The following is an 8,258-nucleotide window of genomic DNA, read 5'->3' as shown; positions in this document are numbered from 1 at the left end:
ATTAGTCCTGTACTATATATATGTATTAATTAATGCGAAAAAGCATTTCTGACACTTATTTCTCAACATTCAACTCCTCCAATGATGTGGTGCCGGTCCCATGATGTGTGTGGCAACAAAGCCTCCTATGCAGAAAATGGCCACTTGTCCTAGAACACATTCCAGCTGTGTCTCTTCAACACTTCGAGTGCTGCCAGTTCAAGTGGGAGGAGAGTCTTGTGCCAAACAGACCAACAGGGTCCTGTTCTGCTCAGCTCACAGGTTCTGGGTGGCTCGTGCTGAGCTGGTTCTTTCCTTGATGTGCTGGCATCTCGGGCTGTAAAACTGGGATTTCCCTGATTCCCTCCCTTCTTCCAGCCTTTACATCCAGTTCTTCACATTGCAAAGTTCTTCACGTTGCAAGGTTGTGGGGCCAGACTGATTTCGGACACGTACCTGCAGGTATCTAGCGCACGGGAAGCCCTTTCCAGGTGCTGCTGTTCATTGAAATAAGGAGTATTTTGGATCTGGTTGTTGAAACACCAGCCAGGCAGGAGGAAGGAATTGTAAGAGACATGAAACAGGAGGAGATTCCCAATTCCAAACTCTAAAAAGGCATCAGATACTCACACTGAAGTTGTTCCCTCTCCATAGCTGGAAGCACAGAGGTCTCGCACGCTCTGCTTTGTCTGTCATGGAGCAGGAATTAGATCTGAGCAACACAGCAAAGCTTGAAATGATTTTTCACTCTTCCTGGCTCAGCAGCAGAGCTGAAAAGGCTGAATTGAAAACCAACCAGATGAACAAGTGCGTTTGGGAAATCACAAAGGGCTGTTTTCGGAGCAGTTATTGTAAATGCCCTGCCATAACCTATAACCTGAGGGCACGTGGAGCCTGGGCTGGCTCTCCTGCCTGCCTGCATTTACATTACAAACTGCTCCAGAAAGAGCCATCCTGCCTTCAAGACCCATCCAGAGTTGCCATAGAAACTCTGCCAGAGCAGAAGGGAACCAGGAGCACCTGCTTCAGAAGGCCTGAGGCTCTCCTCACCTCCATAAGATAGCAGGGAGGAGCAAATTCAGGATGGAAAAGGATTTGGGCTTCTGTATCATCGTGTATGAAACTGGAGTGACTTGAGGGTGTTCATGGGTTTGTTCCTGGGTTGCTGGAGGAGAAGGGATGTCTCTGGGGCCAGAATGATGCTCTGTCTCCTCCTTGACTAGGAAAGGATCTTAAGGAGGATCCAATGCTTAAAATTCACCATGGTGGAGCCTTCTCAGCATCAGAGTTGCACCAGGCAACCTTCACTTGAAGGGGAAAAACAGTACCAGTGACTTGGTCATAGAATCATAGAATCATGGAATGGATTGGGTTGGAAAGGACCTTAAACCTTAAGATCATCTAGTTCCAACCCCCCTGCCATGAGCAGGGACACCACACACTAAACTATGTCGCCCAAGGCTCTGTCCAGCCTGGCCTTGAACACCTCCAGGGATGGAGCATTCACAACTTCCTTGGGCAACCTATTCCAGTGCCTCAGCACCCTCACTGTGAAGAACTTCTTCCTTAGATCTAACCTAAACTTCCCCTGTTTAAGTTTAAACCCATTCCCCCTTGTCCTACCACTAGAGTCCCTAACGAAGAGTCCCTCCCCAGCATCCTCTGGTGAGACTGGAGTAGAGATGAAATTCAGTGTAGGTGAATGTGAAGTGATGCATGGGAGGAAAAGGAGTCTTTATCTCGCATCTAAATGCCTGGGTCTGAGCTGACCATTCCCACCCAGGAGGAGGGTCCTGGATCGTGCCAGCCACATCAGCTCAGTGCTCAGCATCTCCGTGGTAGCTATGAATGTTTCCCAATGAGAACAAGCAGCCATTGGAATAATCTCCTCAGGGAAGTGGTGACTCCCCAGTGCTGGACACTGTTAAGACTGGGCTGCACAGGGTGCTGGGCACCCAGTCTGGGTCATGCTGTGCCTGGAAAGGTTGGAGCAGATGTTCTTTGAGGCCCCTTCCAACCGGGTGTTCTGTGTTTCTGTGGTACCTGGTTTTCTGCACGAGGAACTGCAGGGTGACAAGTTCTCCTGAGAGTTGCAGGTGGATTTCTAGGCCTGGAAAAGTTTCCCTTTCCTTTGCAGTTATTTCAGCTTCTCTAATAATGGATGAGTCCTTGCCCAGCAACACTGACCTCATTAGTCTCCTTCTGGGCTCTGGACAGGCTTATTAGTGGTGGCCCAGCACTGATGTGAGTGGCTTTTGCTGCAGACCAATGACAGGTTGGTTTTCACCATGAGAAGGATTCCTTTGAGGAAGAATGAAAATCGTTATTCTTCAGGGCTAATTTTAGGGTGAATAGAAGAAGTACCACTTGGGCTGCTTTGGGTTTCACAATCTTCTGCTATTATAACTTATCTTAATCCTTCCAGCTAAATATTTCCCTGGGGAACATGGTAGGATAAGGTGGAGCCACAGTTCAGCGTTTAAGGACAATTACAATGGTTTCTTTATTGAGGGCTCACACTTTGGAGCAACAAACAAGTTTATTCTCTCATTAGAGACTATTCATTTGGATTAGTCAAATACAGAATGCAGTAAATAAGTGAATGGAACATTAATATTATGTGACTTAAATGGCTTTCTAGAGCTTCTTTCCCACAGAGACTTGTCTCATAGAATCACAGAATCAGCTGGATTGGCAAGTGTAGGAAAGGATGTGACACACATCTCGAGCTTAGAAGTTGCACTGATTGACAGTCTGTCAGGTTCTGCCACTGTGCTTTATTTAGAGTTTGTGCCTTAAATAATCAGACTCTCACTAATAGTCTTGGACAGTTGCTCCTCGTTTTCAGGCTGAGTTTTGCTCATACGGACACATCCTGCAGTAAGGCCTGGGAGGCTTCTGTTGGATGTAGATGGGAAGTAAAACTGAGATGGAACTGAAATGAGAAGGGAAATGGGAATCATCTCTTTTGGCCAACAGCTTGCGACTATATGGAAGCTTAATAAAGGCCTGAGAGCAAGTTTGCTCTGAGCAAGAGAAAAATGAAGGCAACATATGCCCGAAAAGAGTGCTTCTGTCATTCCCTGGTGTCTATTTGTCCTTGTGAAGTCTCTCAATTCCCTGGTATGATGAAGGCAGCAGCTTCAAGGTGACACATTGCATCGTCCAACCAGAAGGTCCCATGGAGGAGCTCAGAGCTCTGTGCAAATCCACTGCTTTTCCTGCCTAATTCCCAAGAAACCAGGGAAACCACGGAGCAGGGAGGCTCCAACAGCCATCCTTTGCCATTGATCTCCAGCTGGGAAGATCTCCTCCAGGCAGGCAGGACCCTGCTGTGCCAATGTTGGAACCCTGTGAAAGGGAGACAAATGGACCACACCACATGGCCAGGCCATAATGCCACCAACTGAAGGGTTTCTCTCCATCACCTTTCATGTTGAAGTCATCTCTGCCACTCCCTTGACTTTCAGTGGTGCTTTCTTCCAAGTCTGCACAAGATAAAGGAAATGGTCATAAAAAGAAACTGTTTTTTGCCAGGTACATGTAGTTTTTGTCAGGTTTGGGTGGGCTGAGTATGTACTGAAGGTTGCAGAGGCACAGCTGAGTTTGTGATGCCTGTAGAGCTACTGTCTGTGTAGTCTCCAAGAGTTGTGTTCATCATGTAAGATGTGGATGACCCATAAGAAAAAGTCCTTCTTCAAAGAGAGTGGAATTCACCACCCTTTGGGTCAAGCTGTGATCCTGGGCAGGGAGAGGAAGAAGAGGGAAGGAGTTAGAGAAGTTTTCACTCTAGTTGATGTGTCCTCATCCTTCCTCATAGAATGAATCATAGAGTCCCAGACTGGTTTGTGTTGGAAGGGACCTTAAAGCTCCTCCAGTCCCAACCCCTGCCATGAGCAGGGACACCTTGAGCAGCTCAAAGCCAGCTTGGACACAGGGGCTTGGAGCAACCTGCTCTAGTGGAAGGTGTCCCTGCCCGGGGCACAGTTGGGACTGGAGGAGCTTTAAGGTCCCTTCCAACCCAAACCATTCTATCATTCTATGAATGTCTCATGAGGAGCACAAGGCACTTTGCATTGATGGGAAGGACATACTCTCCTCCAGCCAGGCGCCTGCAGCCTTCAACATAAGCCTGCAGATCCCTCCCACCACTATTCCCCTGTACGTACAATACCAGCAATGCTGTGGGTGCCTTCACAGTCCGCATGAAGATTGGTTTTTCATGGTCATGGGTAATAAGCAAGAAATAAGTTGCTGCCTAGATAAAGGAAAGGACCTTCCAGGTGAAAGATTTGCCTTTCAAAATGCACGAGGCCAAATTAAGCTGAGGGTAAGTGAAATCTAATAGATAAGATGTGTCTTGATGTTTTAGACCCAAGTTCCAGCTGAGGTATTTTAACATCTTAATCTTAAAACACATCGACAGTACAACCCTTTGAGCACACCTGCAGCATCCTAAGAACCCTTAGTCTATAAGTCACTTCTGACAGAAGGCTCCTGGCTGGTAAATCAAGTGCTTGGTCTTGGAAGTGTTGCTCTCTATTGACCTCGGTCCAGCCCTGTGCCCACCAAGGCAGCTGGACCCATAAAACAAGCAGCCTGATAAGCTGGCTTATGCAAGGGAATGACTGTGCCATGAACATCTAAGGTGATGCTGTGTGTCAGGTGGGCAGCTGTGTTGTATCTACACACCTAATTTAGGTGGGATAAGTCTGGAGCAGTTAATCTTTGATTTGCAGTAAGGGATGTTCTCAATAGTTCCCATTGAGCAGGAAAAGTCTATGCAGTTCCCTGTGTAAGAAGCTGTTCAGAGATCACCTCCCTTCCTCCCATGCACCCAGGGATATTCCCTGGGGGACAACTCCCCCAAAAGCAGGAGGAGATACATGGCCCAAGCCCTGAGCTCTGTGGTTGTGTGAGGAGAAGGCAGGCTTAAAAGACCCTTCTGGATGGAGAAAGGCTTATACCATGGTGTTGAAATCTCTGCTGCAAGTCATTTCCGAAGTGCTGGAGCTCTTCATCTCTGGAGGCTTGGTTTCCAGTGCAGAATTAGTCCCCAGATGTTCTCCTCAGTATGTTCACCCCTAATCATCATATTAGGCTTATTCTTTCTGGTGTCATTGCCACCATTCAAGAGCGTTGCTGCATGTCTGCCTGGTGGAGGCTTTGGTGGAGCTGTGCCAGGAAGCCTACGTGGTGTCTTTTCCCTAACTTCTCAACTCGGGGGTAATTCCTCAAGTACCAGATTTCCACGTCTGTGACACTGAATGTGACTTCTGGCAAGACTAAATTCCCAATCAGCCTAAAGGGAACAGATTTACAGCAGCATGAATTGAACACATGAACTTCCTTCTCCCCTGCCAGAGGGGAGATTGAGATGAGCTCTGAGGCAGAAGCTCTTCCCTGGGAGGGTGCTGAGGTGCTGGCACAGGGTGCCCAGAGAAGCTGTGGCTGCCCCATCCCTGGCAGTGTTCAAGGCCAGGCTGGACACAGGGGCTTGGAGCAACCTGCTCTAGTGGAAGGTGTCCCTGCCCGGGGCAGGGGTTGGAGCTGGAGGAGCTTTAAGGGCCCTTCCAACCCAAACCAGGCTGGGATCTCTGGGTCTGTGGATACAGGTTGCTTCGTTTACAGCCAGGATGGGCAGTTTATGCTGAAATGTCCTTTAAAGGAAGCAGACAGATGGGGACGAGATGTTTGAGCGGGGACTTCCCCTCTAAACTTGCCAGAGATGCCTTTGCTGTGGGGTTTTAATGTCACTTTGTCCCTTGTGCATGGTCCTCCTGTGCCTGGCAGTGACCTCCAGGGTGTCATGAGCCTTCTTCTGGTGGCTCCTGGACAGGAAGAGCTGCAGCTTGTTTGTACCTGGGGCTGGGTCTGAGCGCCCTGAATTTCAAATGCCCAAGGGAATAACAAATCTAATCCTTGAACAAGCCCAAATAGATCCTTCCCCTGTATCACTGCCTGTTCAGTCCTTCAATCCTCCCTGCCCTGCTCTCAGCCTTTCCTCCAAGGGCAGCCCTTTGCCTGCTGATGTCTGGTTTTCCCTCCTGCCTTCTCATTCCTCCCCAGTAATTCAGCTTTTTGGCTCTACTGACATACAGAGCAACCACAGGAGCTTATTCCACCAGGAATAAGCTATCCCAGAAGGCTGGAAAGAACTCTCTTAAATGCCCCGTCCTCCCATTTCTTGTCTCATTCAGAAGATGTCTGTGCTGAGCTTGTGTATGCGGTTGCACATACATCTGTGTTGCATGTAGGCAGTAAAATATATATAGCTGGAAATATAAGCTAACTGCTTTATTGTGAGTGTTCTGAGTCTAATCATGAAGGAAACAAAGCTGGTGCTTAAACCCGTTTTAGTGCTGTGTATGCCCCTCATTTTGAATGTATTTCATGAACTCCTCTCCTAGTGCATCTCCTAAAGCTGTGCATGTTAAGAAGAGGGGGTGGGAAGCTGGGACTCGTAACCTGAAAGCCATTAATCAAAAGCAGCATTGCACCAAAAGGCCAAGGCTGAGCAGCGCTGGAAAGAATGGTCTAGAAACATTTAGAGATACATGAAAAATTAAAGGAGGCTTTAAAATCCCTTCTTGATGCAGCCCCAGGAGCTCTTCCCTTCGCACAGCCCGTTATTGAGTCGTAATTCCTAAAGCAGTTCAGTTAGTGCTGCTCGGAGCTGGAGTGCTCTGGGTGTCCCTCGGGGAGATCATGAAATGAACACTGGCTTTGCTACTCCTATTGATTGTGGGGATGAGATTAAATTAAACTAAAGCAAGAAAACAGCTCTTGAGTTCTTCGGTGAGGAATCTAATGAATTTTATTCGATGTGGTTTCATCTCATTTGCTTTCCTTCTGCATCATTGCAGTAATCAGGCCCCAAGCCCCAACAGAGACATGGTCCCATCATGTGCAGATTCGTATAGGTAGAAAATAAAGGATATTTTCTTTCTGTCCCTGACCTTTCCATGTCTCCAGAAGGAAACCCATAAAGATTAGCAGCTCTCAACATAAAACAAGGGGGGGGTTGCCCACTTTATCTTTATCTTTTATTGTTATCTTTGAGTCAAGGTGGAGAGAATCATAGAATCAGCTAGGTTGGAAAACACCTTTAAGATCATCAAGCCCAACCAAGAGGCAACACAGACAAAGCAGGAGGGGAATGGGGTAAGCAACAGGGATTTGCAGGAGGTCTCTTAGGGTATCAAAGGGGAAAACCAGAGCAAGATGCCAGGCAGTTTGATGCTGCCACCTCTCCTGAGCTCCTCCCTGGCTGTTGATTCAGGCTTTGACTTATAACCCAGAGGATGTAAGACGTGGGAACTGTCATGGGGATTGCAGCTTGTTTGTGGTCATTTGGGGGATGAACAAGAGCCATCAAACCTAAATCCTAAGGGTTCAAAACCCAATAAGGTGTAGAAATGTCTCCTGTATTTCTAAACCCAGTGGGTTTGGAGTGCTGGGAATTCTCAAGCCTGTTTCCTCTGGCACAAATGGTCACAGATTCTGCTACTTTCTTATCTTTCACTATGTCCAAAAAGGAGCAACCCTCCATTAATTTCCCTGCACCTTTCCCATCTCCGTTTCCCCTTATAATAGAAAGGACAAGTTTTCTTGCTGGAGATCAGCACTTATCAAAGCTTATGAGATCAGAGTGGAAGATAGAGGCAGAGCAGGGCTTGCTGCATCTTTTCACATCTGAAGCTATTAAAGCTTCCTTGATAGAAACAGTATTTATCTGGAATGAAATTGTCCTGAAAAAGGCCATCACTTTCTTTCAGAACAACAAAAGACAGCAGCGTGAGCAAGACGCAGTCCTACCGAGCAGAAGTTAAACCCAAACAAAGAAAAAGAAGACCTAAATATGCAGTTGTCTCCCTCTGCCTGAAATCTTAGGATCATACAATAGTAGGGCTGGAAAGGACCTTAAGAACATCCAGCTCCAACCCCCTGCCACGGGCAGGGACACCTTCCACTAGAGCAGGTTGCTCCAAGCCCCTGTGTCCAACCTGGCCTTGAACACTGCCAGGGATGGGGCAGCCACAGCTTCTCTGGGCACCCTGTGCCAGCACCTCAGCACCCTCACAGGGAAGAGCTTCTGCCTTAGGTCCAACCTGAACTTCCCCTGTTCCAGTTTGAACCCATCACCCCTTGTCCTGTCACTCCAGTCCCTGATGAAGGTCCCTCCCCAGCATCCTTGTAGCCCCCTTCAGACACTGAAGCTGCTCTGAGGTCTCCAGCAGCTTCTCTTCTCCAGGACCAACAGCCCCAATGTCACCAGC

This window comes from Nestor notabilis, unplaced genomic scaffold (genome assembly GCF_000696875.1).
Source record: "Nestor notabilis isolate BGI_N333 unplaced genomic scaffold, ASM69687v1 scaffold6829, whole genome shotgun sequence".
NCBI lineage: Eukaryota > Metazoa > Chordata > Aves > Psittaciformes > Psittacidae > Nestor > Nestor notabilis.
The sequence above is the reverse complement of the archived record's forward strand: the minus strand, read 5'-3'. Positions refer to the sequence as shown.